Source organism: Setaria viridis, chromosome 6, assembly GCF_005286985.2.
Source record: "Setaria viridis chromosome 6, Setaria_viridis_v4.0, whole genome shotgun sequence".
In the NCBI taxonomy this organism is placed as follows: Eukaryota; Viridiplantae; Streptophyta; class Magnoliopsida; order Poales; family Poaceae; genus Setaria; species Setaria viridis.
Window position 1 is genome coordinate 5267344 of NC_048268.2, and position 12456 is coordinate 5279799.

The following is a 12456-nucleotide window of genomic DNA, read 5'->3' on the forward strand; positions in this document are numbered from 1 at the left end:
GTAGACTTATCTGCCGACATAATTAAACCTCATGACCCACACTTTACATCAATGCATCCTAGGCTGCAAAACAATCGGTTCTACCCTGAATTCAAGGGTTGCATAGGAGCAATAGATGGCACTCACATCCCTGTTGTTGTGCCTAGTGGAAAGTTTATGCAGCACATGTGTAGGAAGGGCAAGACAACCCAGAATGTCATGGCTGCCTGTGACTTTGATATGGTCTTTACTTTTGTCCTTGCTGGGTGGCCGGGTTCGGTTCATGACATGAGGGTGTTTGACGATGCAATGTCAACTTATAGAGACCACTTCCCAATGCCACCTAGAGGTACACAGCCCTGTTTCCCACTCATTACTGTTTTCTAATTGCAGTATCATAAACTTACAGGTATGTCCTCTTCATATAGACAAATACTACTTGGTGGACTCGGGGTATGCAAACCGAACCGGCTTCCTGGCTCCGTACCGGCAGGCCAAGTATCACATCCAAGACTTCCAAAACGCGCCCGAATCACAAGGTATGAAGGAGATATTCAACTTCGCACATTCATCTCTTAGAAATGTGATTGAAAGGGCGTTTGGAGTGTTGAAAATGAAGTGGCGCATATTGTTGGACATCCCGGCCTATCCACCTAAAACACAGACAATGATAATATGTGCATGCATGGCGTTGCACAACTTTATTAGGATTAATGGTGACTTTGATAGTCACTTTGGTATAGTAGACAACAACATAAATTATGTGCCTGTTGAAGGCACTAAGGATGAGCCACATACAATTCCTGTGCCACAGAGCGCGGACATGGCAAGCATGAATGCATTCCGAGACATGCTTGCTGAACATTTGTTTGCTAGGTCTTGAATAATTTGTGATTGAGGACATGTCATTGTTGATGTACTTTGTCATTCCATGTAATAGTTTTCGGTCTTGTTACTGTACCGGGTTGTGACTATAATAATTTGGAACGGTGTTGTGACTGTAATAATTTGATGATGTACTTGAGATATTTTCGTTGAAGGTTTGCTGTTGAAAATGCGATTATGTTCTCCCCCTGAGCTGTTCATGCGTTTTTTGCATGTGTGCATGCATGGGCCATGCATAGATGTGTTGGGTTTAAATGCTCAAACAGTGAACTCCAAAGTTTCTGAAATTGGGAGCAACAGATTCTGTACAAAAGCCCAAATTCAGGCCAAACAGTAACTCCCAAGTTGGGAGGTCCCAACTTGGGTAAGTAAACAAGGGCCCGATATCTTTTTGTGCCTGGTGGTTTCGGGTTGTGGGACTAGACTACTGAGCCAAGCCATTATTTTCAATCCCCTGCTGTCCTATACCTATACGACCGAGGCTAGCTTGGAACTGGCAACAGGCATTTCATAAAAACATGTTGGCCAAGCAATCACATGTACGATTAAAGCAAATGCCAGAGATGGAACCGCAAAAAGAAACGGGAATCAGGTTACTTGCTAGCATGGTAACGGGGTGTTTGATTCTAGAATCCATGTCACATCGAATATTCGGAGGCTAATTAGGAAGATTAAATATAAGTTAATTATAAAACTAATTACACAGATGGAGGCTAAACGGCAAGATGAATCTATTAAGCCTAATTAATTCATCATTAGTAAATGGTTACTGTAGTAACATTATCAAATCATGGACTAATTAGGCTTAATAGATTCATCTCGTCATTTAGCCTCCATCTATACAATGGGTTTTATAAATAGTCTATATTTAATACTTCTAATTAGTATCTAAAATTAGATACGACAGGACTAAAAAGTTTAGAATCCAAACACCTCTATTTAAAAAGGCGTCAAGTACTAACTGGAGCACCCGAGTCCCTAAAGCTGCAAGAAAATCATAGCAACAGAGACGTACTTATCGATAATGCGGCCTTGCTTGCCGAGCGAACCACTCTGGATTCCTCCTGGTCGACAATGTGTACACAAGAAAGAAGAAAAGAGCCTATCCCAAAGTAACATATAAACAGAGACAGAGAGAGACATCAAAACAAGTCTCAAGGGTGCATTTAGTTGGAGAGCGAGGTAGAATAGAATGGTTCCATCCTAGATTTTAGGGATGGGCTCAATTCATAATTTGTATGTTGATACCAGTTTTTGTCAGAGTCAACCGTCGTGGATAAGGTTCTGATAGGCGATAGAAAAGAGAGAAAGGGACCGGCGAGGGGTGCTGTATTGACAAGACCATCCGCCGTTGATCAGGATTCCCGAAGCGATAGAAGACCAAGCCGGTCCAGTTCGAAGCAAAATCAACTTCACCAAATAAGGAAAAACGTGGGGATTGTATCTTAGGTAGTCTTGAGTAGTTTTTTTATAACAGTTCGTATCGTACTCGACTAGGATTTTAGCTTACTCCAGGGTGTAAATATAAAATCGTGAGCTCTTGTAAGAACAATCAACAATCAATCAACACAACCCTTTCGGCACCCCACCGCCAAAATCCTTAGAAGTAGGAGCAGAGTAGTTTCGACAAGTTCCTTCCTATGTGTACGGCTGCATCGGCTTTGATCTCTACGAGCTTGTAAGTACCGTCACTCGGTCATTACGATCCCTACGAGAACTTTCTGAGTTAAGTCTCATATTCCAATATTGGGTCGTGTGGCTAGTTATCGAGTTATCTTAGATTGCAAGTAAATGTCCCTAGGCTCTGGTTGATACTTTGCTTGTCTTCGAGGGTGCTCAAGTTATCGAATTTGCTTAGATCCAGTCAGGGTTGTTTCCGAGCGCTAACCCGTTATCGAACGCTTTAGATTTGATTAGGCTGTTTTCATCGACTTCCTAGTCTCTGTAACTTTGTTCACCAGTTATCTGATCGTATCGGCTGGCTAGATCCCGCATGCGCCACTCCCGCTTTAATACATGCTTAGTCCGATAGATCTTTACCCCTGCCCCTCGCAGCGCTAACCGTCTGGCCTCTGACGTCACCACGCTACTGCTAGGAGTCGATGCTTCGATCGAGTTTTATCCATATCCCACGGGAGCGTGATGACGTCACTGAGCCGATAGGAGCGTGTGCGAGGTCTCGTGGCTGCAAACTTACCCGTTGAGGTTAATGGCCTGAAGTTAATGCCCTCTCACTGGGTTGCCTTGTCTAAATTCAATACCCGATCATGACATTAATTAGGATCCCGTTGCCTCGAGGGGCTTGCAAGCAGCCGGTGACATGCCCTTGGTAATTATTCCCTGGTCCGCTCTACGTGTTGCCGTTGCCCTCTCCTGATCCGCTCATCCCCAGCCTCAACCCAACCAACTCCATTCAATCTGCTCATCCACAACCGCTTCCGAGGATCCTCGAGGCAAGGGCACAACGTCCGCCCTTGCCATGAATGTTAGCCACGGTGGAGCCCGCCAGCTACCTCCGCGCCGCCCAATGGAGCTCGCCCTCGGCGGCCTCCGCGCCGCTCGATGCAGCTCAGCCACACGGCTCCCATCCGCCTCCGTGCAGCTCACGCGTGTGTGCCGACGGGGCTGAAGCCATCCAACTGGGATGAGCATGTCCAGCTTATTTTAGGTAGTGTTTGGTTTGTTGCATGAACTGGTACTTGTACGAGTCCGTCCAGAATCAGAAACGGTCACCACGTTTGGTTGGTCGAATTGAATCGAGCGGTGCAGGATGGGGTCATCCATATTCCAAGAATATTCCCATCCCATGCTGAACCGAGCGGTGCGGCAAAATCGACGGAACGGACCGATCCAGGACCAGACGCGCTCGCCTTTTCACCGCCCGCCTCCCCTCCGCTCGGTTTTTCACCGCCTGCCTTCCTCCGCTCGTTATTTTCCCCGCCCCCTTTGTTTCTCTCACCCCCTCCGTTTCTTCTCTCGCCCCTGGTGACGGCGTTGGGCGGCGGCCCGCCCACGCCTCCTCCAACAACCAACGACAATCAAGAGTTGGACCAAGTAAGGCCGGCACCCCCCTCCCTCCTACTTCCCTTTCCTTCATCTTGGGGTAGCAACGGCATGCCCTAATGGAGAAGCTTTCTTTTTTTTTCTTGTGGCAGGAAGCGAGATTCCCCTACAATTCGTGACTCTGTCATTCTCTCCCTAAAGCAAGGTACGGATCTGAAATTTTTCATTGCGAATGTCGACTGTACTACTCCAGTAGATCTAGGATTCGTGTTCGACCTTACGCGCTCATGTTCTGGATTCACGGATGGTGTGAGAGATTGGGGCTTTTTTGTTGTTCTGGATCTGGATGGATGAAGTTGGCCGTCTGCTTGTTGTGTAGAGGCTTTCTATAAGAATTTTAGGATTGATGCGCTGGTGCAGGATGTGACGTGCTCTTGTGATGGTTCAGGCCGATCTTCAAGATGTCTGTAGTGTTGTATTGGTTTCACCTCTGTACTCAGCTTGTTTTGTTTTGTTTTTTTTCCCGGTAGCTTACCTTGACCCTCTAGGCGTTTAGAAAGTGCATTTCTGAAACATGATTGATATATTGTTCTGACAAAGTATGGTTAGTTATGAAATTGATACATGTTTTGCACAAAAATGATAAGGCTTAAGAGAATCTTATTTTTCCGGTTGTGCCAAGTTTTGAGGGAACGCTTTCTGTTACGTGACACTAAACATGCATGCATTGAGGAACAAGTTGCCATGTTCTTCAATACAGTTGGCCACAACCTACGAAATAGGTTAGTTGGTACTAATTTCAATAGGTCAGGTGAAACAGTTAGTCGGTACTTTAGATTAGTCCTCCATGCCATAGGTGAGCTACGCAATGATCATATTTGGCCACCTTATTTAATCATCATGTTGGTAATATCTTAGGAAAATTCTACCTAGTTGATGCTGGATATGGAGCCAAACCTGGGTTCATGTCACCATTCCGTGTTGTATGGTATCACTTGAATAAGTGGGGAAACAATCCTGTACAAAATGCTGAGGAGTTGTTCAATCTTAGGCACTCTTCTCTACGGGTGACCATAGAGCGTGCCTTTGGATCACTCAAGAGGAGATTCAAAATTCTTGATGATGCAACCCCATTTTTCCCCTTCCGCACTCAAGTTGATATTGTCCTAGCTTGTTGCATCCTTCACAATTGGGTTATTTCTCAAGGAACAGACCTGTTGGGGGGAAATATTAACGACCCCCTAAGACACCGCTTAAGGAAGCAGACACGGAGGCCCGGGCCCACCTAGACATGATCAAAACTCCGCCTCGCCCGACCAAGATGCCAGGATCGGGAACGTCCGACCCTCCTCCGCAAAGTTTCCGCCTCGCCCGACTGCGGCCCCGGGGTCGGGGGCGCCCGACCCCTCGTCATGAAGTTCCGCCTCGTCCGACCCCAAGCGAAGGGGTCGGGCGCACTGGGGCCCCCGGGGGAGGCATCCCCCTCGGACACGGTCCAGATGGGCGAAACAGACAAAATCCTGTGGATCCCCCCGTCGGCCTCGCCATAAATGCGCCGCAGGCCTGGCAGAGGGAAGGACGACCGCGCTCCTCATGCAACCCGTCACAAGTACCCGTGCACGACCGCTCTGTGCAAGCTACAGTGCCGGCGGCCGACTCCCATTCGCCGCAGGGTACTCATGGCCTGCGCCGGCCAGAGCAAAGGAGAGACCGGCCTGCGCCGGCGTTCAACCAGGGCCGGCAGAGGCGTCGGACGCCTGGGATCTTGCTCCTCCTTCCTGCCGTATCTTTTACCTTTCTACGCTTTACTCTTTACAGTCCTCTTTACCCGATCCCAACTGTAACTCCGGCCACCCCCTTGCGATATAAAAGGCGGAACCCAGGGCCGGAGAGGGGATCGGCTTCTTCTCCCACAAGCCATAGCACACAACGACTCTCCCCGAGAGCGCAAGCACCAAAGAGACTTGGGACCATTCCCTCTCTCGTCGATCTGTAAACCCCTACTACAGAACCCCGCGTGGGAAACACGAACATCCTCGATACTGGACGTAGGGCTTCCTTCGCCCGAACCAGTCTAAACCCCAGTCTCCCACGCAACCACCTGAGGCTTACGCGCATAAAAGAAATTTACTAGTCTAAGTCTTGATCGGCTGATCTTGACAACGACAAGACCGTTTCATTCTACCAGAGAGCAATAGGACACCTAACCCTTGAAGGATAACAAGGCAGCTAGCAAATGACCATAGGTTTATGGTTGATAAGAGGCAATTGATTGCTGAAGCAATGTGGGCAGATCGTCAAAATCACTATGGACATTAATAATGTGCTTTGTATTGTACCAATAAACTATTTTTTGTGTTGTTTATTTTCTCAAATTTATGTAGCAGCTATGAACCATTGTGTTGTGCCTAGTGGGAACCATTGTGATGTTGTAATATGAATCCTTTTACTGTTTAATAGGAATACTTGTGCTGTTTTGATATGAATCCTTGCTGATTTAATATGAATAATTTTCTATATTGTGAATTCTTGTGTTTCTTTTGTATGTTGTAGGAGATGGACTAGGAACATCAGGGAGATAACTTAGCTGCACATGGTGGAGGTGCAATTCTATGGACAAGTACTATGTCAAGCTTTATGCTCAACTACTTGTCTCAGCTTGTGGCTAGTAGCACTAAAACCTCTTCAGGCTTCAAGTAAGTTCATTTGAATGCCTGTGCAAGGGCTTTGAATGAGTCTCTGGGTGTTCATGTCACTAGTATGCAAGTTAGCAACCACCTCAGAAAGTGGAAAAAGATTTATGGAAAGATTGTGAAGCTAAAAAGCTTGAGTGCAGCTAATTGGGACGAAGAAAGTTGTACCATAACCCTTGAGAGAGAGCATTACATTGGTCATATTCAGGTTAGTTTACTTGTCATATGATTGTTAAAACTGGACTGAAATTTTTACCTTATGTTCTTCTTAGTTTGTTGAAATTGTTGCCATATGAGTCTTAACATTTTACTAAAATTCATGGCACCAATGTATTTTGCCTGCTAGGACCATCGTGAGGATGCCGACTACTTAAACACTCCAATTGAGCACTACCATGAGATGGCCACTATCTTTGGCAATAGTTTGGCAACTGGTACATATGCCAAGGGAGCAAATGACCCTCTCGCTACAGAGGTTACTGAAAAAGAGAATGTACCAAAAGACATTGAAGATGCTTCACCTACAAATGATCAAGTAGGGGCAATGCCTGATGAGGTGACAATGTCTGTCAACAATACTAGCGGGGAGTCCTCAGGTACTAAACCACCACCACCAAAGAAGGCTAAGGTCACTGTTGAAGATCCTAACATTACCATGGTGACTATGATTAGCCAGAGCCTTGGGAACTTAGCAGCAGCCATAACAAATGTCACCAAGGCCATTACTTCAGATGGTGACATTCCTAAGGGACTTTATGATGCCATGATGAGTATCCCTGGATTTGATGCAACCCATCTTGATCACTACTATGCTTATTTGTGTGACCATCCACCACAAGCAAAGGTCTTTTACAAGTTGCCCCTATCAAGCAAAATGATATGGGTTGCAAGGTACATCAAGGAGCACCTTTCCGATGCTGATCTATAAGTAGCAATCTAAATATTTTGCTAACCACTAGAACTATAATCTATGGTGGTTTATGATTAGTGATTGTGTGTTGTACCTAGTCATGAACTGTGTTGTGGTATTTTGTAGCATGTTGGTGTTGGTTCTAATATTTTGCTAACCGTAGAACTGAAACTACAGTGGTTGATGAACTACTATGGTGGTTGATGGTTTGGTATGTTTGAACTATGGTCTGGTATTATCCGGTATGAATGAACTATGATCTGATATGTATGAACTATTATCTGTGATATTATCTCAGTGTTGGGCTTGTCCTGTACTCGTTGTTCAGTGTTGGGCTTATATCTGGATGCGTTCTTTTATGTCAATTTATTTATCTAACAAGCTTTATTTGCTTTCTCATTATATTAGAGGTATAGTTACCACCTATAGTAGGGAGGTTACCATACCCTGATTCATTCAGGTAACCAAACAGGATCTTGTACCATCTTGTATCATCCTATTCAAGCAACCAAACAAAATCATGACCATCCTATTCACACAACCAAACATCCAACTTGTATCGTATCATTCAGAATCATCCTATCTAGGTGAACCATCCCATACATGTTCCACTTCATTCAAGTAACCAAACACTACCTTAGCGGACGAGTCCATCCCGAATCTTTAGCGAATATTCGCTCCTCGGGACGGCTCTATCCCTGCGCTCGCGAATCAAACTTAGGATGGCGTCCTACCTCCGCTCCGCAACCAAACACTGGCTAAGATCTGGGGCGCTGCATGTACTTCTCGGCAACCTAGACGATCACAAATCCGAGAATCTTGCATATGACCATTTTACGCAAACACATGTGTTGCAGTACGTAGTCACTACTATATAAAGCCTCATCCATACCGGCTTCAAAACCACGTCCATACGAAACACCTAAGGAGGTGCCTGAAGGTATAGTACTCTGGAAGCGACATTACAAATCCTATTGACCATCAGAGATTAGATGCTTCTTCCTTGCCGCACGGCTTCCGATATTAAATCCTACTGAACATCGGAGACTAGGGGGTGTTTGGATCCTGGAGCTAAAATTTAGTCCGTGTTACATCGGATATTCGGATGCTAATTAGGAGGACTAAACATGAGCTAATTACAAAACTAATTGCAGAACCCCTAGGCTAAATCGCGAGACGAATCTATTAAGCCTAATTAATCCATCATTAGCGAATGTTTACTGTAGCACCATATTGTCAAATCATGGACTAATTAGGCTTACTAGATTCGTCTCGCGATTTAGCCTAGGGGTTGTGAAATTGATTTTGTAATTAGCCTATGTTTAATACTCCTAATTAGTGTCCAAACATTCGATGTGATAGGGGCTAAAATTTAGCCCGGGGATCCGAACACCCCCTAAGGGGGTGTTTGGTTCTTCTGACTTATTTTTAGCACCCGTCACATCGAATGTTTAGATACTAATTAGGAGTATTAAACGTAGACTATTTACAAAACCCATTACATAAGTGGAGGCTAAACGGCGAGACGAATCTATTAAGCCTAATTAGTCCATGATTTAACAATGTGTTGCTACAGTAAACATTTGCTAATGATGGATTAATTAGGCTTAATAGATTCGTCTCGCCGTTTAGCCTCCACTTATGTAATGGGTTTTATAAATAGTCTACGTTTAATACTCCTAATTAATGTCTAAACATTTGATGTGACACGTGCTAAAAATAAGTAAAGGGAACCAAACGTCCCCTAAATCCCATAATCTAACCTCCTAGTATGAAGCTGGCTCTTTCCATAATAGTTAGTCGAGATAATACTGTGGAGAAAGTTTATGGCATCAAACTTCCGTGATATTTAAGTATTTGTCGTTGTTACGAAGGCCGCTTCTTGATATGTCAGTTTTATGTTCTATAGAATTGCTATATCTAGAAGAGAAATTGGTTATACTTTTACCATTTTTGCTGACATGGGAGCCACGTCCTCGTGAGCATGGATCGGCCATGGGAAATAACCTCACTGCCCCTGCTTGCTGTCTTGAGGGTGTTTGGATACCCCATGCTAAAGTTTAGCACATGTCACATTGGATGTTTGGATGCTAAGTATTAAACATAGGGTAATTACAAAACTAATCGCACAGATATAGTCTAATTCGCGAGACGAATCTATTAAGCCTAATTAGTCCATGATTTGACAATGTGTTGCTACAGTAACCATTTGCTAATGATGGATTAATTAGGCTTAATAGATTCGTCTCGCGAATTAGCACAAGGGATCTGCAATTAGTTTTATAATTAGCTCATATTTAATCCTTCTAATTAGCATCCGAACCTCCGATGTGACACTGCTAAAGTTTAGCATATAGTATCCAAACAAGCCCTTCTTCCTCCCCTTTTCTCCTTTTTCTTCTTCTTCTCCACCGAAGCCGGCTTTTTCTCCTTGAGCCGTAGCAATGTCGCCTCCTGCAGGCATCACCTCTACTGGACGCAGGAAATCCAGCTGCTCGCACGTACTTGCGAGCACCCCACGACAAAAAGGAATTCATGTTGCTGCTCTGCTTCCCAGTTTTCATGCGCTTGGAGCTCTGGTTACGTGCTTTGTATCAGGAGAAAACTTGGACACGTAGGAGAGGAAAAGTGATTGGTGGAGCTCTAGTTTTCCATGACTCTCCCACACGGTGCAACTGAAGCAGAAACCTGCTAATTCTTCTTGCTCGGCGTTGATCCGGAGTTCCAAGTGGTAGTTTTGGTAGAGGAGATTGGAACTCAATCTTGGTACGGAAAAGATCTGGGCGGCCGGCGTTGAGCGGAATGCACCATGCTTCGCGGACGGGTGGTCGTGAGCTCAAGCACGGGGAACCGCGGCGGCGAACTCAAGTGCGCGGAACGGCAGTGTGGTAGCCAGGAAGACAAAGAGGAAGCCACGTGTTCGGCACCAGAGCTGGGGAACAGGGGCCGCGGCGTCCTCCACGTCACCAGCCACGGAGGCGAGCTTTGCTTCACTGCACGCCATGATGAATTTAGATGAGGAAGAAGCTGTGGGAGATGGAGATGACAGGGTCTACCAGTTACAGAGACAAAGATAGGGGGCAGAATAGTCATTTTCCATACCCGATCCATACTGGCACACAGCCGTGGGTGGTCACGTCGGCAAAAATGTAGCCAATTTCTATTTTTTGACAAATGTGTAGGGGCCCACAGAAAACTAGCGGAGTGTCATTCGTAAAGATAGCAAATACTTAAATATCCTCAAACTTACGCATACGAATTAACCAAACAACATACTTATATTATATGGTTATTAAGTTCAACTGCGAGCTACGAATTGAAAAAAAAAAAACAGTTTCGCAAAAAAAAGAACAAATAATTACTCGTACTAGATTGGATGTTTCTTATGGAGGGGGCCGGCTGGAGTCGTTCGGCGAACGAGCAACTTTTTCTGATACGGCAGTGCATGCAACGGCCTACCGGACGGCGCCAGCAAAGAACGTCTTCGAAGTCATTTGTGGAGAACAAACCAAAGTGGGCATCGTCTGAAAAGAACTAATTCATATATATATATGTATACTTTGAATATGTTCTTTGCTCTAGATCTAAGCTAGAGCTGTTCTTTGAATATGTACTTTAAATTTGAATATGTATACTTTGAATACGTTCTTTGCTCTAGATCTAAGCTGTTCAGAGTATACATACATGAACAGCTAGAGCTGTCGACAACAAGGTAATAAATAGCGAATAGCAGGTTGGTAGCAGATTGACGTCGAGGTAGCGGATTGCGGATAGCGGGCGATATTGCGGACGATAAGTTCCAATAGCGGCACCTAATAATCTCACATAATTTTAATTATATATATATCATAAATAATAAGTATAAATATATATTTAATTGCATACAAACAACTGATGTCTCACATGCTTAAATTAAGAGTGTAAGACGGCAAAGGTCTATGAGGATTAGGAGGAGCTCGAGTCGAGTATGTGAATCGGCGGTGCTGGCGAAGGGCGGCGGCACCGGCAAAGGGTGGTGGCGGCGGGCAACCAACACGGGTGGTGGCGGCGGGCAACCAACACGGGTGGCGGCGACGTGTTCTGGATGGCGAGGCCGAATGGCCGATGGGAGTCCACTGGTGGGCTGGGCTATTAGGGTTTTTTTTCCACACTATTGCGGTCCGCTATAGCACAATTGCGTCCGCAAAGTTCCAAACCGTAACAGTCCGACCGCTACCTAGTAGCGGTAGCGGCAATAGGCCGCTACCGCTATTGCGGCCGCTACCGCCGCTATTTAGTACTTTGGTCGACAGAGGCGCACAATCACCACCTCCGCATGCGAGAAGCGCATGACCATGGAGCAGCATTACATTGCGCCTGCGCCTAGCCAAAAGGTAAGATTAACTTCGTTATCTGCTACTATACAAAATATTGTATTTTTTTTGCCCTAGAAAAGATTGTCTTTTTTTCCAATACAAAACCTTCATTCTGGTATTCCTGATTCGTCCCTTATCCTCCACATACTGCTGCTGAATTTTTTGGTCGATGGCCAATCGATCGAGGTAGTAAAAACAGAACCCAATTTGTTTAGACCCTAGATGCTAGCTGCCACAAAATTTTGTTATATATGTTAGGGGGCGTTTGGTTCCAGCTGTTTATTTTTAGCACCTGTCACATCGAATGTTTAGATACTAATTAGAAGTATTAAACGTAGACTATTTACAAAACCCATTACAAAGATAGAGGCTAAACGGCGAGACGAATCTATTAAGCCTAATTAATCCATGATTTGACAATGTGTTGCTATGCCTCCATCTGTACAATTAGTTTTATCATTAACTCATATTTAGCCCTTCTAATTAGCTTCCGAATATTCGATGTGACACGAACTAAACTTTAGCTCGAGGAACCAAACACCCCTTAGTTTAGACTGAGATGCATGGCGGTAGAAAACATGCAAATTTTTGTGTCGTTAGACAAATTTTCATACTACAATAACCATTAATT